The sequence below is a fragment of the Pseudorasbora parva genome, chromosome 22 (assembly GCF_024679245.1).
Source record: "Pseudorasbora parva isolate DD20220531a chromosome 22, ASM2467924v1, whole genome shotgun sequence".
Taxonomy (NCBI): Eukaryota; Metazoa; Chordata; class Actinopteri; order Cypriniformes; family Gobionidae; genus Pseudorasbora; species Pseudorasbora parva.
The window spans coordinates 8411260-8438054 of NC_090193.1; the positions used below are offsets into that span (position 1 = coordinate 8411260).

Here is a 26795-nt window from a genome sequence, read left to right on the forward strand (position 1 = left end):
GTTTAAAGCACTTTGCTTTAACGTACTTACCACCGCTTTAACGTTTAACTACTTTAAAGTAATCATCCTAAACATAGATGCAGAAAAACATCACATCCCAGTTTCATGCAGACACGTGACGAGGTGGCCGAGTGGTTAAGGCGATGGACTGCTAATCCATTGTGCTCTGCACGCGTGGGTTCGAATGCCATCCTCGTCGTTTGATGTCTTTAGTGTTCGAGAGTGCCAGGCAAAGTTGTTTGAAGCACTTTGCTTTAATGTACCTACCACCGCTTAAACGTTTAACCACTTTAAAGTAATCATCCTAAACATAGCTGCAGAAAAACACCACATCCCAGTTTAATGCAGCCGCGTGACGAGGTGGCTGAGTGGTTAAGGCGATGGACTGCTAATCCATTGTGCTCTGCACGTGTGGGTTTGAAACCCATCCTCAACGATGGTTGTCTTTGGTGTTCGAGAGTGCCAGGCAAAGTTTTTTAAAGCACTTTGCTTTAAAGTACTTACCACCGCTTTAACGTTTAACTACTTTAAAGTAATCATCCTAAACATAGCTGCAGAAAAACACCAGAGCCCAGTTTTATGCAGACGTGAGACGAGGTGGCCGAGTGGTTAAGGCGATGGACTGCTAATCCATTGTGCTCTGCACGCGTGGCTTCGAATCCCATCCTCGTCGTTTGATGTCTTTAGTGTTCGAGAGTGCCAGGCAAAGTTGTTTGAAGCACTTTGCTTTAATGTACCTACCACAGCTTTAACGTTTAACCACTTTAAAGTAATCATCCTAAACATAGATGCAGAAAAACACAACATCCCAGTTTTATGCAGACACGTGACGAGGTGGCCAAGTGGTTAAGGATATTGACTGCAAATCCATTGTGCTCTGCACGCATGAGTTCGAATCCCATCCTCATTGTTTAATGTCTTTAGTGTTCGAGAGAGCCAGGCAAAGTTTTTTGAAGCACTTTGCTTTAATGTACCCCCATTTAGGCTAGCCCATTTTGCTCTACGGAGATCCTAGTAAAAAAAAGTCAACTGCAGGGATGCTGCTTGCATCATCCAACTGTTTACAACACATCATGGCAAGCTTTAACTGAATTACATTTTATTGATAACAGCAAAAAAGCTTGGGTTAATATCTGATAACATTCTGATTACAGGATCAATAAAACAACTTCTCTGGTGCTTGGACATGGGCGTAAGAAACTCCAAAGTACTACTGAGATTGGCTGAGAAAAGCCCAAAATCTGAGAAGCCGAAACTTCTCCGTGTTCATGGATTCACAACCGTTTAAGAAACAGCAGACAACAGGAACAAAGGATTCTTTTCAACAAGTTGATAAGTCTCCAAAGAGACTGACAAAAATTGCCAAGGCTGACTGTATTTCAAGTCAACCTAGCGGGGTATTGGGTAAAGTTTTCAACCAGCAAAGATCACGCCTCGGATAAACCTCATAGGCTACGATATTGCCTCTGCGAAAGAATGCCCTACAACATCACAACATCTTCGATGCACATATCTGGACATGGAACGACAGGATGGTATCAAGCTTTAAACTGCTATGCAATCAGCTTCTGGCACTGATGGCTTCATAGTGTGACTATGAAAGAGGCGAGGGAAATGCACAAAAAGATTTATTCATTGTCCTCTTCTCACTCAAAAAATTGCACTGCTTCGGTACATCTGGGAGCAGAGAATTATGGGTATTCTGGCAGCAAAGGGGCGGGGTCATAATGCTCAGTCTCTAAGAACATATTTGAGTTCAGGATTGATTCAGCATGCCCTCTACGAGGTTGGGTAGGATAATGAAGAGTGCAAGGACACTGCAAACATTTTCTGAGGTAGGATCAATGCCAGCTATGCTATGTTTTTCTAGACTCAGGCTTTCTCTCTAGGTTCTTTCCAATAAAGTAAAATCAGCACACAAAAAAACATAAGCACATCTCCTTCCATCAACACAAATGTGAGTCTCCTAACCAAAATAATACATTGCTTCTTGCTGGTCAGTCTAAGGCTCGAATCTCTCATCACCTCAACATTTTTACAACACATTAATGTAAACTTTTTCTCCGTTGTGTTAATGATAGTGGCTGCAAAGCACAAATTCTGTCATGGGACGGGACATGGGACCTTCAGGCATGGGACGAGGTGGCCGAGTGGTTAAGCCGATGGACTGCTAATCCAATGTGCTCTGCACACTTGGGTTCGAATATCATCCTCAACGATGGTTGTCTTTAGTGTTCGAGAGTGCCAGGCAAAGTTGTTTACATCACTTTGCTTTAACGTACTTACCACCGCTTTAACGTTTAACTACTTTAAAGTAATCATCCTAAACATAGCTGCAGAAAAACACCACATCCCAGTTTAATGCAGCCGCGTAACGAGGTGGCCGAGTGGTTAAGGCGATGGACTGCTAATCCATTGTGCCCTGCACGCGTGGCTTCGAATCCCATCCTCGTCGTTTGATGTCTTTAGTGTTCGAGAGTGCCAGGCAAAGTTGTTTGAAGCACTTTGCTTTAATGTACCTACCACCGCTTTAACGTTTAACCACTTTAAAGTAATTATCCTAAACATAGATGCAGAAAAACACAACATCCCAGTTTTATGCAGACGCGTGACGAGGTGGCCAAGTGGTTAAGGATATTGACTGCAAATCCATTGTGCTCTGCACGCGTGAGTTCGAATCCCATCCTCGTCGTTTGATGTCTTTAGTGTTCGAGAGTGCCAGGCAAAGTTGTTTAAAGCACTTTGCTTTAACGTACCTACCACCGCTTTAACGTTTAACTACTTTAAAGTAATCATCCTAAACATAGCTGCAGAAAAACACAACATCCCAATTTTATGCAGACGCGTGACGAGGTGGCCAAGTGGTTAAGGATATTGACTGCAAATCCATTGTGCTCTGCACGCGTGAGTTCGAATCCCATCCTCATTGTTTGATGTCTTTAGTGTTCGAGAGAGCCAGGCAAAGTTTTTTGAAGCACTTTGCTTTAATGTACCCCCATTTAGGCTAGCCTATTTTGCTCTACGGAGATCCTAGTAAAAAAAAGTCAACTGCAGGGATGCTGCTTGCATCATCCAACTGTTTACAACACATCATGGCAAGCTTTAACTGAATTACATTTTATTGATAACAGCAAAAAAGCTTGGGTTAATATCTGATAACATTCTGATTACAGGATCAATAAAACAACTTCTCTGGTGCTTGGACATGGGCGTAAGAAACTCCAAAGTACTACAGAGATTGGCTGAGAAAAGCCCAAAATCTGAGAAGCCGAAACTTCTCCGTGTTCATGGATTCACAACCGTTTAAGAAACAGCAGACAACAGGAACAAAGGATTCTTTTCAACAAGTTGATAAGTCTCCAAAGAGACTGACAAAAATTGCCAAGGCTGACTGTATTTCAAGTCAACCTAGCAGGGTATTGGGTAAAGTTTTCAACCAGCAAAGATCACGCCTCGGATAAACCTCATAGGCTACGATATTGCCTCTGCGAAAGAATGCCCTAAAACATCACAACATCTTCGATGCACATATCTGGACATGGAACGACAGGATGGTATCAAGCTTTAAACTGCTATGCAATCAGCTTCTGGCACTGATGGCTTCATAGTGTGACTATGAAAGAGGCGAGGGAAATACACAAAAAGATTTATTCATTGTCCTCTTCTCACTCAAAAAATTGCACTGCTTCGGTACATCTGGGAGCAGAGAATTATGGGTATTCTGGCAGCAAAGGGGCGGGATCATAATGCTCAGTCTCTAAGAACATATTTGAGTTCAGGATTGATTCAGCATGCCCTCTACGAGGTTGGGTAGGATAATGAAGAGTGCAAGGACACTGCAAACATTTTCTGAGGTAGGATCAATGCCAGCTATGCTATGTTTTTCTAGACTCAGGCTTTCTCTCTAGGTTCTTTCCAATAAAGTAAAATCAGCACACAAAAAAACATAAGCACATCTCCTTCCATCAACACAAATGTGAGTCTCCTAACCAAAATAATACATTGCTTCTTGCTGGTCAGTCTAAGGCTCGAATCTCTCATCACTTCAACATTTTTACAACACATTAAGGTAAACTTTTTCTCCGTTGTGTTAATGATAGTGGCTGCAAAGCACGAATTCTGTCATGGGACGGGACATGGGACCTTCAGGCATGGGACGAGGTGGCCGAGTGGTTAAGCCGATGGATTGCTAATCCATTGTGCTCTGCACGCGTGGGTTCGAATCTCATCCTCAACGATGGTTGTCTTTAGTGTTCGAGAGTGCCAGGCAAAGTTGTTTACATCACTTTGCTTTAACGTACTTACCACCGCTTTAACGTTTAACTACTTTAAAGTAATCATCCTAAACATAGCTGCAGAAAAACACCACATCCCAGTTTAACGCAGCCGCGTAACGAGGTGGCCGAGTGGTTAAGGCGATGGACTGCTAATCCATTGTGCTCTGCACGCGTGGCTTCGAATCCCATCCTCGTCGTTTGATGTCTTTAGTGTTCGAGAGTGCCAGGCAAAGTTGTTTGAAGCACTTTGCTTTAATGTACCTACCACCGCTTTAACGTTTAACCACTTTAAAGTAATTATCCTAAACATAGATGCAGAAAAACACAACATCCCAGTTTTATGCAGACGCGTGACGAGGTGGCCAAGTGGTTAAGGATATTGACTGCAAATCCATTGTGCTCTGCACGCGTGAGTTCGAATCCCATCCTCATTGTTTAATGTCTTTAGTGTTCGAGAGAGCCAGGCAAAGTTTTTTGAAGCACTTTGCTTTAATGTACCCCCATTTAGGCTAGCCCATTTTGCTCTACGGAGATCCTAGTAAAAAAAAGTCAACTGCAGGGATGCTGCTTGCATCATCCAACTGTTTACAACACATCATGGCAAGCTTTAACTGAATTACATTTTATTGATAACAGCAAAAAAGCTTGGGTTAATATCTGATAACATTCTGATTACAGGATCAATAAAACAACTTCTCTGGTGCTTGGACATGGGCGTAAGAAACTCCAAAGTACTACAGAGATTGGCTGAGAAAAGCCCAAAATCTGAGAAGCCGAAACTTCTCCGTGTTCATGGATTCACAACCGTTTAAGAAACAGCAGACAACAGGAACAAAGGATTCTTTTCAACAAGTTCATAAGTCTCCAAAGAGACTGACAAAAATTGCCAAGGCTGACTGTATTTCAAGTCAACCTAGCGGGGTATTGGGTAAAGTTTTCAACCAGCAAAGATCACGCCTCGGATAAACCTCATAGGCTACAATATTGCCTCTGCGAAAGAATGCCCTAAAACATCACAACATCTTCGATGCACATATCTGGACATGGAACGACAGGATGGTATCAAGCTTTAAACTGCTATGCAATCAGCTTCTGGCACTGATGGCTTCATAGTGTGACTATGAAAGAGGCGAGGGAAATGCACAAAAAGATTTATTCATTGTCCTCTTCTCACTCAAAAAATTGCACTGCTTCGGTACATCTGGGAGCAGAGAATTATGGGTATTCTGGCAGCAAAGGGGCGGGATCATAATGCTCAGTCTCTAAGAACATATTTGAGTTCAGGATTGATTCAGCATGCCCTCTACGAGGTTGGGTAGGATAATGAAGAGTGCAAGGACACTGCAAACATTTTCTGAGGTAGGATCAATGCCAGCTATGGTATGTTTTTCTAGACTCAGGCTTTCTCTCTAGGTTCTTTCCAATAAAGTAAAATCAGCACACAAAAAAACATAAGCACATCTCCATCCATCAACACAAATGTGAGTCTCCTAACCAAAATAATACATTGCTTCTTGCTGGTCAGTCTAAAGCTCGAATCTCTCATCACCTCAACATTTTTACAACACATTAAGGTAAACTTTTTCTCTGTTGTGTTAATGATAGTGGCTGCAAAGCACGAATTCTGTCATGGGACGGGACATGGGACCTTCAGACATGGGACGAGGTGGCCGAGTGGTTAAGCCGATGGACTACTAATCCATTGTGCTCTGCACGCGTGGGTTCGAATCCCATCCTCAACGATGGTTGTCTTTAGTGTTCGAGAGTGCCAGGCAAAGTTGTTTACATCACTTTGCTTTAACGTACTTACCACCGCTTTAACGTTTAACTACTTTAAAGTAATCATCCTAAACATAGCTGCAGAAAAACACCACATCCCAGTTTAACGCAGCCGCGTAACGAGGTGGCCGAGTGGTTAAGGCGATGGACTGCTAATCCATTGTGCTCTGCACGCGTGGCTTCGAATCCCATCCTCGTCGTTTGATGTCTTTAGTGTTCGAGAGTGCCAGGCAAAGTTGTTTGAAGCACTTTGCTTTAATGTACCTACCACCGCTTTAACGTTTAACCACTTTAAAGTAATTATCCTAAACATAGATGCAGAAAAACACAACATCCCAGTTTTATGCAGACGCGTGACGAGGTGGCCAAGTGGTTAAGGATATTGACTGCAAATCCATTGTGCTCTGCACGCGTGAGTTCGAATCCCATCCTCATTGTTTAATGTCTTTAGTGTTCGAGAGAGCCAGGCAAAGTTTTTTGAAGCACTTTGCTTTAATGTACCCCCATTTAGGCTAGCCCATTTTGCTCTACGGAGATCCTAGTAAAAAAAAGTCAACTGCAGGGATGCTGCTTGCATCATCCAACTGTTTACAACACATTATGGCAAGCTTTAACTGAATTACATTTTATTGATAACAGCAAAAAAGCTTGGGTTAATATCTGATAACATTCTGATTACAGGATCAATAAAACAACTTCTCTGGTGCTTGGACATGGGCGTAAGAAACTCCAAAGTACTACAGAGATTGGCTGAGAAAAGCCCAAAATCTGAGAAGCCGAAACTTCTCCGTGTTCATGGATTCACAACCGTTTAAGAAACAGCAGACAACAGGAACAAAGGATTCTTTTCAACAAGTTCATAAGTCTCCAAAGAGACTGACAAAAATTGCCAAGGCTGACTGTATTTCAAGTCAACCTAGCGGGGTATTGGGTAAAGTTTTCAACCAGCAAAGATCACGCCTCGGATAAACCTCATAGGCTACAATATTGCCTCTGCGAAAGAATGCCCTAAAACATCACAACATCTTCGATGCACATATCTGGACATGGAACGACAGGATGGTATCAAGCTTTAAACTGCTATGCAATCAGCTTCTGGCACTGATGGCTTCATAGTGTGACTATGAAAGAGGCGAGGGAAATGCACAAAAAGATTTATTCATTGTCCTCTTCTCACTCAAAAAATTGCACTGCTTCGGTACATCTGGGAGCAGAGAATTATGGGTATTCTGGCAGCAAAGGGGCGGGATCATAATGCTCAGTCTCTAAGAACATATTTGAGTTCAGGATTGATTCAGCATGCCCTCTACGAGGTTGGGTAGGATAATGAAGAGTGCAAGGACACTGCAAACATTTTCTGAGGTAGGATCAATGCCAGCTATGGTATGTTTTTCTAGACTCAGGCTTTCTCTCTAGGTTCTTTCCAATAAAGTAAAATCAGCACACAAAAAAACATAAGCACATCTCCATCCATCAACACAAATGTGAGTCTCCTAACCAAAATAATACATTGCTTCTTGCTGGTCAGTCTAAAGCTCGAATCTCTCATCACCTCAACATTTTTACAACACATTAAGGTAAACTTTTTCTCTGTTGTGTTAATGATAGTGGCTGCAAAGCACGAATTCTGTCATGGGACGGGACATGGGACCTTCAGACATGGGACGAGGTGGCCGAGTGGTTAAGCCGATGGACTACTAATCCATTGTGCTCTACACGCGTGGGTTTGAATCCCATCCTCAACGATGGTTGTCTTTAGTGTACGAGAGTGCCAGGCAAAGTTGTTTAAAGCACTTTGCTTTAACGTACTTACCACCGCTTTAACGTTTAACTACTTTAAAGTAATCATCCTAAACATAGCTGCAGAAAAACACCACATCCCAGTTTAATGCAGCAGCGTGACGAGGTGGCTGAGTGGTTAAGGTGATGGACTGCTAATCCATTGTGCTCTGCATGTGTGGGTTTGAAACCCATCCTCAACGATGGTTGTCTTTGGTGTTCGAGAGTGCCAAGCAAAGTTGTTTAAAGCACTTTGCTTTAACGTACTTACCACCGCTTTAACGTTTAACTACTTTAAAGTAATCATCCTAAACATAGCTGCAGAAAAACACCACATCCCAGTTCAATGCAGACGCGTGACGAGGTGGCTGAGTGGTTAAGGCGATGGACTGCTAATCCATTGTGCTCTGCACATGTGGGTTTGAAACCCATCCTCAACGATGGTTGTCTTTGGTGTTCGAGAGTGCCAGGCAAAGTTGTTTAAAGCACTTTGCTTTAATGTACCCCCATTTAGGCTAGCCTATTTTGCTCTACGGAGATCCTAGTAAAAAAAAGTCAACTGCAGGGATGCTGCTTGCATCATCCAACTGTTTACAACACATCATGGCAAGCTTTAACTGAATTACATTTTATTGATAACAGCAAAAAAGCTTGGGTTAATATCTGATAACATTCTGATTACAGGATCAATAAAACAACTTCTCTGGTGCTTGGACATGGACGTAAGAAACTCCAAAGTACTACAGAGATTGGCTGAGAAAAGCCCAAAATCTGAGAAGCCGAAACTTCTCTGTGTTCATGGATTCACAACCGTTTAAGAAACAGCAGACAACAGGAACAAAGGATTCTTTTCAACAAGTTCATAAGTCTCCAAAGAGACTGACAAAAATTGCCAAGGCTGACTGTATTTCAAGTCAACCTAGCGGGGTATTGGGTAAAGTTTTCAACCAGCAAAGATCACGCCTCGGATAAACCTCATAGGCTACGGTATTGCCTCTGCGAAAGAATGCCATAAAACATCACAACATCTTCGATGCACATATCTGGACATGGAACGACAGGATGGTATCAAGCTTTAAACTGCTATGCAATCAGCTTCTGGCACTGATGGCTTCATAGTGTGACTATGAAAGAGGCGAGGGAAATGCACAAAAAGATTTATTCATTGTCCTCTTCTCACTCAAAAAACTGCACTGCTTCGGTACATCTGGGAGCAGAGAATTATGGGTATTCTGGCAGCAAAGGGGCGGGATCATAATGCTCAGTCTCTAAGAACATATTTGAGTTCAGCATTGATTCAGCATGCCCTCTACGAGGTTGGGTAGGATAATGAAGAGTGCAAGGACACTGCAAACATTTTCTGAGGTAGGATCAATGCCAGCTATGCTATGTTTTTCTAGACTCAGGCTTTCTCTCTAGGTTCTTTCCAATAAAGTAAAATCAGCACACAAAAAAACATAAGCACATCTCCTTCCATCAACACAAATGTGAGTCTCCTAACCAAAATAATACATTGCTTCTTGCTGGTCAGTCTAAGGCTCGAATCTCTCATCACCTCAACATTTTTACAACACATTAAGGTAAACTTTTTCTCCGTTGTGTTAATGATAGTGGCTGCAAAGCACGAATTCTGTCCCTTCAGACATGGGACGAGGTGGCCGAGTGGTTAAGCCGATGGACTGCTAATCCATTGTGCTCTGCACGCGTGGGTTTGAATCCCATCCTCAACGATGGTTGTCTTTAGTGTTCGAGAGTGCCAGGCAAAGTTGTTTAAAGCACTTTGCTTTAACGTACTTACCACCGCTTTAACGTTTAACTACTTTAAAGTAATCATCCTAAACATAGATGCAGAAAAACATCACATCCCAGTTTCATGCAGACACGTGACGAGGTGGCCGAGTGGTTAAGGCGATGGACTGCTAATCCATTGTGCTCTGCACGCGTGGGTTCGAATGCCATCCTCGTCGTTTGATGTCTTTAGTGTTCGAGAGTGCCAGGCAAAGTTGTTTGAAGCACTTTGCTTTAATGTACCTACCACCGCTTAAACGTTTAACCACTTTAAAGTAATCATCCTAAACATAGCTGCAGAAAAACACCACATCCCAGTTTAATGCAGCCGCGTGACGAGGTGGCTGAGTGGTTAAGGCGATGGACTGCTAATCCATTGTGCTCTGCACGTGTGGGTTTGAAACCCATCCTCAACGATGGTTGTCTTTGGTGTTCGAGAGTGCCAGGCAAAGTTTTTTAAAGCACTTTGCTTTAAAGTACTTACCACCGCTTTAACGTTTAACTACTTTAAAGTAATCATCCTAAACATAGCTGCAGAAAAACACCAGAGCCCAGTTTTATGCAGACGTGAGACGAGGTGGCCGAGTGGTTAAGGCGATGGACTGCTAATCCATTGTGCTCTGCACGCGTGGCTTCGAATCCCATCCTCGTAGTTTGATGTCTTTAGTGTTCGAGAGTGCCAGGCAAAGTTGTTTGAAGCACTTTGCTTTAATGTACCTACCACAGCTTTAACGTTTAACCACTTTAAAGTAATCATCCTAAACATAGATGCAGAAAAACACAACATCCCAGTTTTATGCAGACACGTGACGAGGTGGCCAAGTGGTTAAGGATATTGACTGCAAATCCATTGTGCTCTGCACGCATGAGTTCGAATCCCATCCTCATTGTTTAATGTCTTTAGTGTTCGAGAGAGCCAGGCAAAGTTTTTTGAAGCACTTTGCTTTAATGTACCCCCATTTAGGCTAGCCCATTTTGCTCTACGGAGATCCTAGTAAAAAAAAGTCAACTGCAGGGATGCTGCTTGCATCATCCAACTGTTTACAACACATCATGGCAAGCTTTAACTGAATTACATTTTATTGATAACAGCAAAAAAGCTTGGGTTAATATCTGATAACATTCTGATTACAGGATCAATAATACAACTTCTCTGGTGCTTGGACATGGGCGTAAGAAACTCCAAAGTACTACTGAGATTGGCTGAGAAAAGCCCAAAATCTGAGAAGCCGAAACTTCTCCGTGTTCATGGATTCACAACCGTTTAAGAAACAGCAGACAACAGGAACAAAGGATTCTTTTCAACAAGTTGATAAGTCTCCAAAGAGACTGACAAAAATTGCCAAGGCTGACTGTATTTCAAGTCAACCTAGCGGGGTATTGGGTAAAGTTTTCAACCAGCAAAGATCACGCCTCGGATAAACCTCATAGGCTACGATATTGCCTCTGCGAAAGAATGCCCTACAACATCACAACATCTTCGATGCACATATCTGGACATGGAACGACAGGATGGTATCAAGCTTTAAACTGCTATGCAATCAGCTTCTGGCACTGATGGCTTCATAGTGTGACTATGAAAGAGGCGAGGGAAATGCACAAAAAGATTTATTCATTGTCCTCTTCTCACTCAAAAAATTGCACTGCTTCGGTACATCTGGGAGCAGAGAATTATGGGTATTCTGGCAGCAAAGGGGCGGGGTCATAATGCTCAGTCTCTAAGAACATATTTGAGTTCAGGATTGATTCAGCATGCCCTCTACGAGGTTGGGTAGGATAATGAAGAGTGCAAGGACACTGCAAACATTTTCTGAGGTAGGATCAATGCCAGCTATGCTATGTTTTTCTAGACTCAGGCTTTCTCTCTAGGTTCTTTCCAATAAAGTAAAATCAGCACACAAAAAAACATAAGCACATCTCCTTCCATCAACACAAATGTGAGTCTCCTAACCAAAATAATACATTGCTTCTTGCTGGTCAGTCTAAGGCTCGAATCTCTCATCACCTCAACATTTTTACAACACATTAATGTAAACTTTTTCTCCGTTGTGTTAATGATAGTGGCTGCAAAGCACAAATTCTGTCATGGGACGGGACATGGGACCTTCAGGCATGGGACGAGGTGGCCGAGTGGTTAAGCCGATGGACTGCTAATCCAATGTGCTCTGCACACTTGGGTTCGAATATCATCCTCAACGATGGTTGTCTTTAGTGTTCGAGAGTGCCAGGCAAAGTTGTTTACATCACTTTGCTTTAACGTACTTACCACCGCTTTAACGTTTAACTACTTTAAAGTAATCATCCTAAACATAGCTGCAGAAAAACACCACATCCCAGTTTAATGCAGCCGCGTAACGAGGTGGCCGAGTGGTTAAGGCGATGGACTGCTAATCCATTGTGCCCTGCACGCGTGGCTTCGAATCCCATCCTCGTCGTTTGATGTCTTTAGTGTTCGAGAGTGCCAGGCAAAGTTGTTTGAAGCACTTTGCTTTAATGTACCTACCACCGCTTTAACGTTTAACCACTTTAAAGTAATTATCCTAAACATAGATGCAGAAAAACACAACATCCCAGTTTTATGCAGACGCGTGACGAGGTGGCCAAGTGGTTAAGGATATTGACTGCAAATCCATTGTGCTCTGCACGCGTGAGTTCGAATCCCATCCTCGTCGTTTGATGTCTTTAGTGTTCGAGAGTGCCAGGCAAAGTTGTTTAAAGCACTTTGCTTTAACGTACCTACCACCGCTTTAACGTTTAACTACTTTAAAGTAATCATCCTAAACATAGCTGCAGAAAAACACAACATCCCAATTTTATGCAGACGCGTGACGAGGTGGCCAAGTGGTTAAGGATATTGACTGCAAATCCATTGTGCTCTGCACGCGTGAGTTCGAATCCCATCCTCATTGTTTGATGTCTTTAGTGTTCGAGAGAGCCAGGCAAAGTTTTTTGAAGCACTTTGCTTTAATGTACCCCCATTTAGGCTAGCCTATTTTGCTCTACGGAGATCCTAGTAAAAAAAAGTCAACTGCAGGGATGCTGCTTGCATCATCCAACTGTTTACAACACATCATGGCAAGCTTTAACTGAATTACATTTTATTGATAACAGCAAAAAAGCTTGGGTTAATATCTGATAACATTCTGATTACAGGATCAATAAAACAACTTCTCTGGTGCTTGGACATGGGCGTAAGAAACTCCAAAGTACTACAGAGATTGGCTGAGAAAAGCCCAAAATCTGAGAAGCCGAAACTTCTCCGTGTTCATGGATTCACAACCGTTTAAGAAACAGCAGACAACAGGAACAAAGGATTCTTTTCAACAAGTTCATAAGTCTCCAAAGAGACTGACAAAAATTGCCAAGGCTGACTGTATTTCAAGTCAACCTAGCGGGGTATTGGGTAAAGTTTTCAACCAGCAAAGATCACGCCTCGGATAAACCTCATAGGCTACAATATTGCCTCTGCGAAAGAATGCCCTAAAACATCACAACATCTTCGATGCACATATCTGGACATGGAACGACAGGATGGTATCAAGCTTTAAACTGCTATGCAATCAGCTTCTGGCACTGATGGCTTCATAGTGTGACTATGAAAGAGGCGAGGGAAATGCACAAAAAGATTTATTCATTGTCCTCTTCTCACTCAAAAAATTGCACTGCTTCGGTACATCTGGGAGCAGAGAATTATGGGTATTCTGGCAGCAAAGGGGCGGGATCATAATGCTCAGTCTCTAAGAACATATTTGAGTTCAGGATTGATTCAGCATGCCCTCTACGAGGTTGGGTAGGATAATGAAGAGTGCAAGGACACTGCAAACATTTTCTGAGGTAGGATCAATGCCAGCTATGGTATGTTTTTCTAGACTCAGGCTTTCTCTCTAGGTTCTTTCCAATAAAGTAAAATCAGCACACAAAAAAACATAAGCACATCTCCATCCATCAACACAAATGTGAGTCTCCTAACCAAAATAATACATTGCTTCTTGCTGGTCAGTCTAAAGCTCGAATCTCTCATCACCTCAACATTTTTACAACACATTAAGGTAAACTTTTTCTCTGTTGTGTTAATGATAGTGGCTGCAAAGCACGAATTCTGTCATGGGACGGGACATGGGACCTTCAGACATGGGACGAGGTGGCCGAGTGGTTAAGCCGATGGACTACTAATCCATTGTGCTCTGCACGCGTGGGTTCGAATCCCATCCTCAACGATGGTTGTCTTTAGTGTTCGAGAGTGCCAGGCAAAGTTGTTTACATCACTTTGCTTTAACGTACTTACCACCGCTTTAACGTTTAACTACTTTAAAGTAATCATCCTAAACATAGCTGCAGAAAAACACCACATCCCAGTTTAACGCAGCTGCGTAACGAGGTGGCCGAGTGGTTAAGGCGATGGACTGCTAATCCATTGTGCTCTGCACGCGTGGCTTCGAATCCCATCCTCGTCGTTTGATGTCTTTAGTGTTCGAGAGTGCCAGGCAAAGTTGTTTGAAGCACTTTGCTTTAATGTACCTACCACCGCTTTAACGTTTAACCACTTTAAAGTAATTATCCTAAACATAGATGCAGAAAAACACAACATCCCAGTTTTATGCAGACGCGTGACGAGGTGGCCAAGTGGTTAAGGATATTGACTGCAAATCCATTGTGCTCTGCACGCGTGAGTTCGAATCCCATCCTCATTGTTTAATGTCTTTAGTGTTCGAGAGAGCCAGGCAAAGTTTTTTGAAGCACTTTGCTTTAATGTACCCCCATTTAGGCTAGCCCATTTTGCTCTACGGAGATCCTAGTAAAAAAAAGTCAACTGCAGGGATGCTGCTTGCATCATCCAACTGTTTACAACACATCATGGCAAGCTTTAACTGAATTACATTTTATTGATAACAGCAAAAAAGCTTGGGTTAATATCTGATAACATTCTGATTACAGGATCAATAAAACAACTTCTCTGGTGCTTGGACATGGGCGTAAGAAACTCCAAAGTACTACAGAGATTGGCTGAGAAAAGCCCAAAATCTGAGAAGCCGAAACTTCTCCGTGTTCATGGATTCACAACCGTTTAAGAAACAGCAGACAACAGGAACAAAGGATTCTTTTCAACAAGTTCATAAGTCTCCAAAGAGACTGACAAAAATTGCCAAGGCTGACTGTATTTCAAGTCAACCTAGCGGGGTATTGGGTAAAGTTTTCAACCAGCAAAGATCACGCCTCGGATAAACCTCATAGGCTACAATATTGCCTCTGCGAAAGAATGCCCTAAAACATCACAACATCTTCGATGCACATATCTGGACATGGAACGACAGGATGGTATCAAGCTTTAAACTGCTATGCAATCAGCTTCTGGCACTGATGGCTTCATAGTGTGACTATGAAAGAGGCGAGGGAAATGCACAAAAAGATTTATTCATTGTCCTCTTCTCACTCAAAAAATTGCACTGCTTCGGTACATCTGGGAGCAGAGAATTATGGGTATTCTGGCAGCAAAGGGGCGGGATCATAATGCTCAGTCTCTAAGAACATATTTGAGTTCAGCATTGATTCAGCATGCCCTCTACGAGGTTGGGTAGGATAATGAAGAGTGCAAGGACACTGCAAACATTTTCTGAGGTAGGATCAATGCCAGCTATGCTATGTTTTTCTAGACTCAGGCTTTCTCTCTAGGTTCTTTCCAATAAAGTAAAATCAGCACACAAAAAAACATAAGCACATCTCCTTCCATCAACACAAATGTGAGTCTCCTAACCAAAATAATACATTGCTTCTTGCTGGTCAGTCTAAGGCTCGAATCTCTCATCACCTCAACATTTTTACAACACATTAAGGTAAACTTTTTCTCCGTTGTGTTAATGATAGTGGCTGCAAAGCACGAATTCTGTCCCTTCAGACATGGGACGAGGTGGCCGAGTGGTTAAGCCGATGGACTGCTAATCCATTGTGCTCTGCACGCGTGGGTTTGAATCCCATCCTCAACGATGGTTGTCTTTAGTGTTCGAGAGTGCCAGGCAAAGTTGTTTAAAGCACTTTGCTTTAACGTACTTACCACCGCTTTAACGTTTAACTACTTTAAAGTAATCATCCTAAACATAGATGCAGAAAAACATCACATCCCAGTTTCATGCAGACACGTGACGAGGTGGCCGAGTGGTTAAGGCGATGGACTGCTAATCCATTGTGCTCTGCACGCGTGGGTTCGAATGCCATTCTCGTCGTTTGATGTCTTTAGTGTTCGAGAGTGCCAGGCAAAGTTGTTTGAAGCACTTTGCTTTAATGTACCTACCACCGCTTAAACGTTTAACCACTTTAAAGTAATCATCCTAAACATAGCTGCAGAAAAACACCACATCCCAGTTTAATGCAGCCGCGTGACGAGGTGGCTGAGTGGTTAAGGCGATGGACTGCTAATCCATTGTGCTCTGCACGTGTGGGTTTGAAACCCATCCTCAACGATGGTTGTCTTTGGTGTTCGAGAGTGCCAGGCAAAGTTTTTTAAAGCACTTTGCTTTAAAGTACTTACCACCGCTTTAACGTTTAACTACTTTAAAGTAATCATCCTAAACATAGCTGCAGAAAAACACCAGAGCCCAGTTTTATGCAGACGTGAGACGAGGTGGCCGAGTGGTTAAGGCGATGGACTGCTAATCCATTGTGCTCTGCACGCGTGGCTTCGAATCCCATCCTCGTCGTTTGATGTCTTTAGTGTTCGAGAGTGCCAGGCAAAGTTGTTTGAAGCACTTTGCTTTAATGTACCTACCACAGCTTTAACGTTTAACCACTTTAAAGTAATCATCCTAAACATAGATGCAGAAAAACACAACATCCCAGTTTTATGCAGACACGTGACGAGGTGGCCAAGTGGTTAAGGATATTGACTGCAAATCCATTGTGCTCTGCACGCATGAGTTCGAATCCCATCCTCATTGTTTAATGTCTTTAGTGTTCGAGAGAGCCAGGCAAAGTTTTTTGAAGCACTTTGCTTTAATGTACCCCCATTTAGGCTAGCCCATTTTGCTCTACGGAGATCCTAGTAAAAAAAAGTCAACTGCAGGGATGCTGCTTGCATCATCCAACTGTTTACAACACATCATGGCAAGCTTTAACTGAATTACATTTTATTGATAACAGCAAAAAAGCTTGGGTTAATATCTGATAACATTCTGATTACAGGATCAATAATACAACTTCTCTGGTGCTTGGACATGGGCGTAAGAAACTCCAAAGTACTACTGAGATTGGCTGAGAAAAGCCCAAAATCTGAGAAGCCGAAACTTCTCCGTGTTCATGGATTCACAACCGTTTAAGAAACAGCAGACAACAGGAACAAAGGATTCTTTTCAACAAGTTGATAAGTCTCCAAAGACACTGACAAAAATTGCCAAGGCTGACTGTATTTCAAGTCAACCTAGCGGGGTATTGGGTAAAGTTTTCAACCAGCAAAGATCACGCCTCAGATAAACCTCATAGGCTACGATATTGCCTCTGCGAAAGAATGCCCTACAACATCACAACATCTTCGATGCACATATCTGGACATGGAACGACAGGATGGTATCAAGCTTTAAACTGCTATGCAATCAGCTTCTGGCACTGATGGCTTCATAGTGTGACTATGAAAGAGGCGAGGGAAATGCACAAAAAGATTTATTCATTGTCCTCTTCTCACTCAAAAAATTGCACTGCTTCGGTACATCTGGGAGCAGAGAATTATGGGTATTCTGGCAGCAAAGGGGCGGGGTCATAATGCTCAGTCTCTAAGAACATATTTGAGTTCAGGATTGATTCAGCATGCCCTCTACGAGGTTGGGTAGGATAATGAAGAGTGCAAGGACACTGCAAACATTTTCTGAGGTAGGATCAATGCCAGCTATGCTATGTTTTTCTAGACTCAGGCTTTCTCTCTAGGTTCTTTCCAATAAAGTAAAATCAGCACACAAAAAAACATAAGCACATCTCCTTCCATCAACACAAATGTGAGTCTCCTAACCAAAATAATACATTGCTTCTTGCTGGTCAGTCTAAGGCTCGAATCTCTCATCACCTCAACATTTTTACAACACATTAATGTAAACTTTTTCTCCGTTGTGTTAATGATAGTGGCTGCAAAGCACGAATTCTGTCATGGGACGGGACATGGGACCTTCAGGCATGGGACGAGGTGGCCGAGTGGTTAAGCCGATGGACTGCTAATCCAATGTGCTCTGCACACTTGGGTTCGAATATCATCCTCAACGATGGTTGTCTTTAGTGTTCGAGAGTGCCAGGCAAAGTTGTTTACATCACTTTGCTTTAACGTACTTACCACCGCTTTAACGTTTAACTACTTTAAAGTAATCATCCTAAACATAGCTGCAGAAAAACACCACATCCCAGTTTAATGCAGCCGCGTAACGAGGTGGCCGAGTGGTTAAGGCGATGGACTGCTAATCCATTGTGCCCTGCACGCGTGGCTTCGAATCCCATCCTCGTCGTTTGATGTCTTTAGTGTTCGAGAGTGCCAGGCAAAGTTGTTTGAAGCACTTTGCTTTAATGTACCTACCACCGCTTTAACGTTTAACCACTTTAAAGTAATTATCCTAAACATAGATGCAGAAAAACACAACATCCCAGTTTTATGCAGACGCGTGACGAGGTGGCCAAGTGGTTAAGGATATTGACTGCAAATCCATTGTGCTCTGCACGCGTGAGTTCGAATCCCATCCTCGTCGTTTGATGTCTTTAGTGTTCGAGAGTGCCAGGCAAAGTTGTTTAAAGCACTTTGCTTTAACGTACCTACCACCGCTTTAACGTTTAACTACTTTAAAGTAATCATCCTAAACATAGCTGCAGAAAAACACAACATCCCAGTTTTATGCAGACGCGTGACGAGGTGGCCAAGTGGTTAAGGATATTGACTGCAAATCCATTGTGCTCTACACGCGTGAGTTCGAATCCCATCCTCATTGTTTAATGTCTTTAGTGTTCGAGAGAGCCAGGCAAAGTTTTTTGAAGCACTTTGCTTTAATGTACCCCCATTTAGGCTAGCCCATTTTGCTCTACGGAGATCCTAGTAAAAAAAAGTCAACTGCAGGGATGCTGCTTGCATCATCCAACTGTTTACAACACATCATGGCAAGCTTTAACTGAATTACATTTTATTGATAACAGCAAAAAAGCTTGGGTTAATATCTGATAACATTCTGATTACAGGATCAATAAAACAACTTCTCTGGTGCTTGGACATGGGCGTAAGAAACTCCAAAGTACTACAGAGATTGGCTGAGAAAAGCCCAAAATCTGAGAAGCCGAAACTTCTCCGTGTTCATGGATTCACAACCGTTTAAGAAACAGCAGACAACAGGAACAAAGGATTCTTTTCAACAAGTTCATAAGTCTCCAAAGAGACTGACAAAAATTGCCAAGGCTGACTGTATTTCAAGTCAACCTAGCGGGGTATTGGGTAAAGTTTTCAACCAGCAAAGATCACGCCTCGGATAAACCTCATAGGCTACAATATTGCCTCTGCGAAAGAATGCCCTAAAACATCACAACATCTTCGATGCACATATCTGGACATGGAACGACAGGATGGTATCAAGCTTTAAACTGCTATGCAATCAGCTTCTGGCACTGATGGCTTCATAGTGTGACTATGAAAGAGGCGAGGGAAATGCACAAAAAGATTTATTCATTGTCCTCTTCTCACTCAAAAAATTGCACTGCTTCGGTACATCTGGGAGCAGAGAATTATGGGTATTCTGGCAGCAAAGGGGCGGGATCATAATGCTCAGTCTCTAAGAACATATTTGAGTTCAGGATTGATTCAGCATGCCCTCTACGAGGTTGGGTAGGATAATGAAGAGTGCAAGGACACTGCAAACATTTTCTGAGGTAGGATCAATGCCAGCTATGCTATGTTTTTCTAGACTCAGGCTTTCTCTCTAGGTTCTTTCCAATAAAGTAAAATCAGCACACAAAAAAACATAAGCACATCTCCATCCATCAACACAAATGTGAGTCTCCTAACCAAAATAATACATTGCTTCTTGCTGGTCAGTCTAAAGCTCGAATCTCTCATCACCTCAACATTTTTACAACACATTAAGGTAAACTTTTTCTCTGTTGTGTTAATGATAGTGGCTGCAAAGCACGAATTCTGTCATGGGACGGGACATGGGACTTTCAGACATGGGACGAGGTGGCCGAGTGGTTAAGCCGATGGACTACTAATCCATTGTGCTCTACACGCGTGGGTTTGAATCCCATCCTCAACGATGGTTGTCTTTAGTGTACGAGAGTGCCAGGCAAAGTTGTTTAAAGCACTTTGCTTTAACGTACTTACCACCGCTTTAACGTTTAACTACTTTAAAGTAATCATCCTAAACATAGCTGCAGAAAAACACCACATCCCAGTTTAATGCAGCAGCGTGACGAGGTGGCTGAGTGGTTAAGGTGATGGACTGCTAATCCATTGTGCTCTGCATGTGTGGGTTTGAAACCCATCCTCAACGATGGTTGTCTTTGGTGTTCGAGAGTGCCAAGCAAAGTTGTTTAAAGCACTTTGCTTTAACGTACTTACCACCGCTTTAACGTTTAACTACTTTAAAGTAATCATCCTAAACATAGCTGCAGAAAAACACCACATCCCAGTTCAATGCAGACGCGTGACGAGGTGGCTGAGTGGTTAAGGCGATGGACTGCTAATCCATTGTGCTCTGCACATGTGGGTTTGAAACCCATCCTCAACGATGGTTGTCTTTGGTGTTCGAGAGTGCCAGGCAAAGTTGTTTAAAGCACTTTGCTTTAATGTACCCCCATTTAGGCTAGCCTATTTTGCTCTACGGAGATCCTAGTAAAAAAAAGTCAACTGCAGGGATGCTGCTTGCATCATCCAACTGTTTACAACACATCATGGCAAGCTTTAACTGAATTACATTTTATTGATAACAGCAAAAAAGCTTGGGTTAATATCTGATAACATTCTGATTACAGGATCAATAAAACAACTTCTCTGGTGCTTGGACATGGACGTAAGAAACTCCAAAGTACTACAGAGATTGGCTGAGAAAAGCCCAAAATCTGAGAAGCCGAAACTTCTCCGTGTTCATGGATTCACAACCGTTTAAGAAACAGCAGACAACAGGAACAAAGGATTCTTTTCAACAAGTTCATAAGTCTCCAAAGAGACTGACAAAAATTGCCAAGGCTGACTGTATTTCAAGTCAACCTAGCGGGGTATTGGGTAAAGTTTTCAACCAGCAAAGATCACGCCTCGGATAAACCTCATAGGCTACGATATTGCCTCTGCGAAAGAATGCCATAAAACATCACAACATCTTCGATGCACATATCTGGACATGGAACGACAGGATGGTATCAAGCTTTAAACTGCTATGCAATCAGCTTCTGGCACTGATGGCTTCATAGTGTGACTATGAAAGAGGCGAGGGAAATGCACAAAAAGATTTATTCATTGTCCTCTTCTCACTCAAAAAACTGCACTGCTTCGGTACATCTGGGAGCAGAGAATTATGGGTATTCTGGCAGCAAAGGGGCGGGATCATAATGCTCAGTCTCTAAGAACATATTTGAGTTCAGCATTGATTCAGCATGCCCTCTACAAGGTTGGGTAGGATAATGAAGAGTGCAAGGACACTGCAAACATTTTCTGAGGTAGGATCAATGCCAGCTATGCTATGTTTTTCTAGACTCAGGCTTTCTCTCTAGGTTCTTTCCAATAAAGTAAAATCAGCACACAAAAAAACATAAGCACATCTCCTTCCATCAACACAAATGTGAGTCTCCTAACCAAAATAATACATTGCTTCTTGCTGGTCAGTCTAAGGCTCGAATCTCTCATCACCTCAACATTTTTACAACACATTAAGGTAAACTTTTTCTCCGTTGTGTTAATGATAGTGGCTGCAAAGCACGAATTCTGTCATGGGACGGGACATGGGACCTTCAGGCATGGGACGAGGTGGCCGAGTGGTTAAGCCGATGGACTGCTAATCCATTGTGCTCTGCACGCGTGGGTTCGACTCTCATCCTCAACGATGGTTGTCTTTAGTGTTCGAGAGTGCCAGGCAAAGTTGTTTACATCACTTTGCTTTAACGTACTTACCACCGCTTTAACGTTTAACTACTTTAAAGTAATCATCCTAAACATAGCTGCAGAAAAACACCACATCCCAGTTTAACGCAGCCGCGTAACGAGGTGGCCGAGTGGTTAAGGCGATGGACTGCTAATCCATTGTGCTCTGCACGCGTGGCTTCGAATCCCATCCTCGTCGTTTGATGTCTTTAGTGTTCGAGAGTGCCAGGCAAAGTTGTTTGAAGCACTTTGCTTTAATGTACCTACCACCGCTTTAACGTTTAACCACTTTAAAGTAATTATCCTAAACATAGATGCAGAAAAACACAACATCCCAGTTTTATGCAGACGCGTGACGAGGTGGCCAAGTGGTTAAGGATATTGACTGCAAATCCATTGTGCTCTGCACGCGTGAGTTCGAATCCCATCCTCATTGTTTAATGTCTTTAGTGTTCGAGAGAGCCAGGCAAAGTTTTTTGAAGCACTTTGCTTTAATGTACCCCCATTTAGGCTAGCCCATTTTGCTCTACGGAGATCCTAGTAAAAAAAAGTCAACTGCAGGGATGCTGCTTGCATCATCCAACTGTTTACAACACATCATGGCAAGCTTTAACTGAATTACATTTTATTGATAACAGCAAAAAAGCTTGGGTTAATATCTGATAACATTCTGATTACAGGATCAATAAAACAACTTCTCTGGTGCTTGGACATGGGCGTAAGAAACTCCAAAGTACTACAGAGATTGGCTGAGAAAAGCCCAAAATCTGAGAAGCCGAAACTTCTCCGTGTTCATGGATTCACAACCGTTTAAGAAACAGCAGACAACAGGAACAAAGGATTCTTTTCAACAAGTTCATAAGTCTCCAAAGAGACTGACAAAAATTGCCAAGGCTGACTGTATTTCAAGTCAACCTAGCGGGGTATTGGGTAAAGTTTTCAACCAGCAAAGATCACGCCTCGGATAAACCTCATAGGCTACAATATTGCCTCTGCGAAAGAATGCCCTAAAACATCACAACATCTTCGATGCACATATCTGGACATGGAACGACAGGATGGTATCAAGCTTTAAACTGCTATGCAATCAGCTTCTGGCACTGATGGCTTCATAGTGTGACTATGAAAGAGGCGAGGGAAATGCACAAAAAGATTTATTCATTGTCCTCTTCTCACTCAAAAAATTGCACTGCTTCGGTACATCTGGGAGCAGAGAATTATGGGTATTCTGGCAGCAAAGGGGCGGGATCATAATGCTCAGTCTCTAAGAACATATTTGAGTTCAGGATTGATTCAGCATGCCCTCTACGAGGTTGGGTAGGATAATGAAGAGTGCAAGGACACTGCAAACATTTTCTGAGGTAGGATCAATGCCAGCTATGGTATGTTTTTCTAGACTCAGGCTTTCTCTCTAGGTTCTTTCCAATAAAGTAAAATCAGCACACAAAAAAACATAAGCACATCTCCATCCATCAACACAAATGTGAGTCTCCTAACCAAAATAATACATTGCTTCTTGCTGGTCAGTCTAAAGCTCGAATCTCTCATCACCTCAACATTTTTACAACACATTAAGGTAAACTTTTTCTCTGTTGTGTTAATGATAGTGGCTGCAAAGCACGAATTCTGTCATGGGACGGGACATGGGACCTTCAGACATGGGACGAGGTGGCCGAGTGGTTAAGCCGATGGACTACTAATCCATTGTGCTCTGCACGCGTGGGTTCGAATCCCATCCTCAACGATGGTTGTCTTTAGTGTTCGAGAGTGCCAGGCAAAGTTGTTTACATCACTTTGCTTTAACGTACTTACCACCGCTTTAACGTTTAACTACTTTAAAGTAATCATCCTAAACATAGCTGCAGAAAAACACCACATCCCAGTTTAACGCAGCCGCGTAACGAGGTGGCCGAGTGGTTAAGGCGATGGACTGCTAATCCATTGTGCTCTGCACGCGTGGCTTCGAATCCCATCCTCGTCGTTTGATGTCTTTAGTGTTCGAGAGTGCCAGGCAAAGTTGTTTGAAGCACTTTGCTTTAATGTACCTACCACCGCTTTAACGTTTAACCACTTTAAAGTAATTATCCTAAACATAGATGCAGAAAAACACAACATCCCAGTTTTATGCAGACGCGTGACGAGGTGGCCAAGTGGTTAAGGATATTGACTGCAAATCCATTGTGCTCTACACGCGTGAGTTCGAATCCCATCCTCATTGTTTAATGTCTTTAGTGTTCGAGAGAGCCAGGCAAAGTTTTTTGAAGCACTTTGCTTTAATGTACCCCCATTTAGGCTAGCCCATTTTGCTCTACGGAGATCCTAGTAAAAAAAAGTCAACTGCAGGGATGCTGCTTGCATCATCCAACTGTTTACAACACATCATGGCAAGCTTTAACTGAATTACATTTTATTGATAACAGCAAAAAAGCTTGGGTTAATATCTGATAACATTCTGATTACAGGATCAATAAAACAACTTCTCTGGTGCTTGGACATGGGCGTAAGAAACTCCAAAGTACTACAGAGATTGGCTGAGAAAAGCCCAAAATCTGAGAAGCCGAAACTTCTCCGTGTTCATGGATTCACAACCGTTTAAGAAACAGCAGACAACAGGAACAAAGGATTCTTTTCAACAAGTTCATAAGTCTCCAAAGAGACTAATAAAAATTGCCAAGGCTGACTGTATTTCAAGTCAACCTAGCGGGGTATTGGGTAAAGTTTTCAACCAGCAAAGATCACACCTCGGATAAACCTCATAGGCTACAATATTGCCTCTGCGAAAGAATGCCCTAAAACATCACAACATCTTCGATGCACATATCTGGACATGGAACGACAGGATGGTATCAAGCTTTAAACTGCTATGCAATCAGCTTCTGGCACTGATGGCTTCATAGTGTGACTATGAAAGAGGCGAGGGAAATGCACAAAAAGATTTATTCATTGTCCTCTTCTCACTCAAAAAATTGCACTGCTTCGGTACATCTGGGAGCAGAGAATTATGGGTATTCTGGCAGCAAAGGGGCGGGATCATAATGCTCAGTCTCTAAGAACATATTTGAGTTCAGGATTGATTCAGCATGCCCTCTACGAGGTTGGGTAGGATAATGAAGAGTGCAAGGACACTGCAAACATTTTCTGAGGTAGGATCAATGCCAGCTATGCTATGTTTTTCTAGACTCAGGCTTTCTCTCTAGGTTCTTTCCAATAAAGTAAAATCAGCACACAAAAAAACATAAGCACATCTCCATCCATCAACACAAATGTGAGTCTCCTAACCAAAATAATACATTGCTTCTTGCTGGTCAGTCTAAAGCTCGAATCTCTCATCACCTCAACATTTTTACAACACATTAAGGTAAACTTTTTCTCTGTTGTGTTAATGATAGTGGCTGCAAAGCACGAATTCTGTCATGGGACGGGACATGGGACTTTCAGACATGGGACGAGGTGGCCGAGTGGTTAAGCCGATGGACTACTAATCCATTGTGCTCTACACGCGTGGGTTTGAATCCCATCCTCAACGATGGTTGTCTTTAGTGTACGAGAGTGCCAGGCAAAGTTGTTTAAAGCACTTTGCTTTAACGTACTTACCACCGCTTTAACGTTTAACTACTTTAAAGTAATCATCCTAAACATAGCTGCAGAAAAACACCACATCCCAGTTTAATGCAGCAGCGTGACGAGGTGGCTGAGTGGTTAAGGTGATGGACTGCTAATCCATTGTGCTCTGCATGTGTGGGTTTGAAACCCATCCTCAACGATGGTTGTCTTTGGTGTTCGAGAGTGCCAAGCAAAGTTGTTTAAAGCACTTTGCTTTAACGTACTTACCACCGCTTTAACGTTTAACTACTTTAAAGTAATCATCCTAAACATAGCTGCAGAAAAACACCACATCCCAGTTCAATGCAGACGCGTGACGAGGTGGCTGAGTGGTTAAGGCGATGGACTGCTAATCCATTGTGCTCTGCACATGTGGGTTTGAAACCCATCCTCAACGATGGTTGTCTTTGGTGTTCGAGAGTGCCAGGCAAAGTTGTTTAAAGCACTTTGCTTTAATGTACCCCCATTTAGGCTAGCCTATTTTGCTCTACGGAGATCCTAGTAAAAAAAAGTCAACTGCAGGGATGCTGCTTGCATCATCCAACTGTTTACAACACATCATGGCAAGCTTTAACTGAATTACATTTTATTGATAACAGCAAAAAAGCTTGGGTTAATATCTGATAACATTCTGATTACAGGATCAATAAAACAACTTCTCTGGTGCTTGGACATGGGCGTAAGAAACTCCAAAGTACTACAGAGATTGGCTGAGAAAAGCCCAAAATCTGAGAAGCCGAAACTTCTCCGTGTTCATGGATTCACAACCGTTTAAGAAACAGCAGACAACAGGAACAAAGGATTCTTTTCAACAAGTTCATAAGTCTCCAAAGAGACTGACAAAAATTGCCAAGGCTGACTGTATTTCAAGTCAACCTAGCGGGGTATTGGGTAAAGTTTTCAACCAGCAAAGATCACGCCTCGGATAAACCTCATAGGCTACAATATTGCCTCTGCGAAAGAATGCCCTAAAACATCACAACATCTTCGATGCACATATCTGGACATGGAACGACAGGATGGTATCAAGCTTTAAACTGCTATGCAATCAGCTTCTGGCACTGATGGCTTCATAGTGTGACTATGAAAGAGGCGAGGGAAATGCACAAAAAGATTTATTCATTGTCCTCTTCTCACTCAAAAAATTGCACTGCTTCGGTACATCTGGGAGCAGAGAATTATGGGTATTCTGGCAGCAAAGGGGCGGGATCATAATGCTCAGTCTCTAAGAACATATTTGAGTTCAGGATTGATTCAGCATGCCCTCTACGAGGTTGGGTAGGATAATGAAGAGTGCAAGGACACTGCAAACATTTTCTGAGGTAGGATCAATGCCAGCTATGGTATGTTTTTCTAGACTCAGGCTTTCTCTCTAGGTTCTTTCCAATAAAGTAAAATCAGCACACAAAAAAACATAAGCACATCTCCATCCATCAACACAAATGTGAGTCTCCTAACCAAAATAATACATTGCTTCTTGCTGGTCAGTCTAA

General features: G+C 42.5%; 17 non-coding genes across 17 annotated transcripts; 3 read left to right on the top strand and 14 right to left on the bottom strand.

Moving 5' to 3' along the window:
• Nucleotides 1-1337: 1337 nt before the first annotated feature.
• On the bottom strand, nucleotides 1338-1478 carry LOC137058941 (U4 spliceosomal RNA). Its single transcript, XR_010900903.1, has one exon. It is a non-coding gene; the product is annotated as a U4 spliceosomal RNA (small nuclear RNA).
• Nucleotides 1479-3356: 1878 nt separating this feature from the next.
• On the bottom strand, nucleotides 3357-3497 carry LOC137058990 (U4 spliceosomal RNA). Its single transcript, XR_010900950.1, has one exon. It is a non-coding gene; the product is annotated as a U4 spliceosomal RNA (small nuclear RNA).
• Nucleotides 3498-5138: 1641 nt separating this feature from the next.
• On the bottom strand, nucleotides 5139-5279 carry LOC137058967 (U4 spliceosomal RNA). Its single transcript, XR_010900928.1, has one exon. It is a non-coding gene; the product is annotated as a U4 spliceosomal RNA (small nuclear RNA).
• A 658-nt stretch (nucleotides 5280-5937) lies between these two features.
• On the top strand, nucleotides 5938-6019 carry trnas-acu (transfer RNA serine (anticodon ACU)). Its single transcript has one exon. It is a non-coding gene; the product is annotated as a tRNA-Ser (tRNA).
• A 901-nt stretch (nucleotides 6020-6920) lies between these two features.
• On the bottom strand, nucleotides 6921-7061 carry LOC137058968 (U4 spliceosomal RNA). Its single transcript, XR_010900929.1, has one exon. It is a non-coding gene; the product is annotated as a U4 spliceosomal RNA (small nuclear RNA).
• Nucleotides 7062-8702: 1641 nt separating this feature from the next.
• On the bottom strand, nucleotides 8703-8843 carry LOC137059007 (U4 spliceosomal RNA). The gene has a single exon (XR_010900965.1). It is a non-coding gene; the product is annotated as a U4 spliceosomal RNA (small nuclear RNA).
• A 2097-nt stretch (nucleotides 8844-10940) lies between these two features.
• Nucleotides 10941-11081, bottom strand: LOC137058942 (U4 spliceosomal RNA). The gene has a single exon (XR_010900904.1). It is a non-coding gene; the product is annotated as a U4 spliceosomal RNA (small nuclear RNA).
• Nucleotides 11082-12959: 1878 nt separating this feature from the next.
• Nucleotides 12960-13100, bottom strand: LOC137058969 (U4 spliceosomal RNA). Its single transcript, XR_010900930.1, has one exon. It is a non-coding gene; the product is annotated as a U4 spliceosomal RNA (small nuclear RNA).
• Nucleotides 13101-13758: 658 nt separating this feature from the next.
• On the top strand, nucleotides 13759-13840 carry trnas-acu (transfer RNA serine (anticodon ACU)). Its single transcript has one exon. It is a non-coding gene; the product is annotated as a tRNA-Ser (tRNA).
• Nucleotides 13841-14741: 901 nt separating this feature from the next.
• LOC137058970 (U4 spliceosomal RNA) lies at nucleotides 14742-14882 on the bottom strand. The gene has a single exon (XR_010900931.1). It is a non-coding gene; the product is annotated as a U4 spliceosomal RNA (small nuclear RNA).
• A 2097-nt stretch (nucleotides 14883-16979) lies between these two features.
• On the bottom strand, nucleotides 16980-17120 carry LOC137059030 (U4 spliceosomal RNA). The gene has a single exon (XR_010900987.1). It is a non-coding gene; the product is annotated as a U4 spliceosomal RNA (small nuclear RNA).
• A 1878-nt stretch (nucleotides 17121-18998) lies between these two features.
• Nucleotides 18999-19139, bottom strand: LOC137058971 (U4 spliceosomal RNA). The gene has a single exon (XR_010900932.1). It is a non-coding gene; the product is annotated as a U4 spliceosomal RNA (small nuclear RNA).
• A 1641-nt stretch (nucleotides 19140-20780) lies between these two features.
• On the bottom strand, nucleotides 20781-20921 carry LOC137058943 (U4 spliceosomal RNA). Its single transcript, XR_010900905.1, has one exon. It is a non-coding gene; the product is annotated as a U4 spliceosomal RNA (small nuclear RNA).
• A 1641-nt stretch (nucleotides 20922-22562) lies between these two features.
• LOC137058974 (U4 spliceosomal RNA) lies at nucleotides 22563-22703 on the bottom strand. The gene has a single exon (XR_010900933.1). It is a non-coding gene; the product is annotated as a U4 spliceosomal RNA (small nuclear RNA).
• A 658-nt stretch (nucleotides 22704-23361) lies between these two features.
• On the top strand, nucleotides 23362-23443 carry trnas-acu (transfer RNA serine (anticodon ACU)). Its single transcript has one exon. It is a non-coding gene; the product is annotated as a tRNA-Ser (tRNA).
• A 901-nt stretch (nucleotides 23444-24344) lies between these two features.
• LOC137059025 (U4 spliceosomal RNA) lies at nucleotides 24345-24485 on the bottom strand. Its single transcript, XR_010900984.1, has one exon. It is a non-coding gene; the product is annotated as a U4 spliceosomal RNA (small nuclear RNA).
• Nucleotides 24486-26126: 1641 nt separating this feature from the next.
• Nucleotides 26127-26267, bottom strand: LOC137058975 (U4 spliceosomal RNA). Its single transcript, XR_010900934.1, has one exon. It is a non-coding gene; the product is annotated as a U4 spliceosomal RNA (small nuclear RNA).
• Nucleotides 26268-26795: the final 528 nt, after the last annotated feature.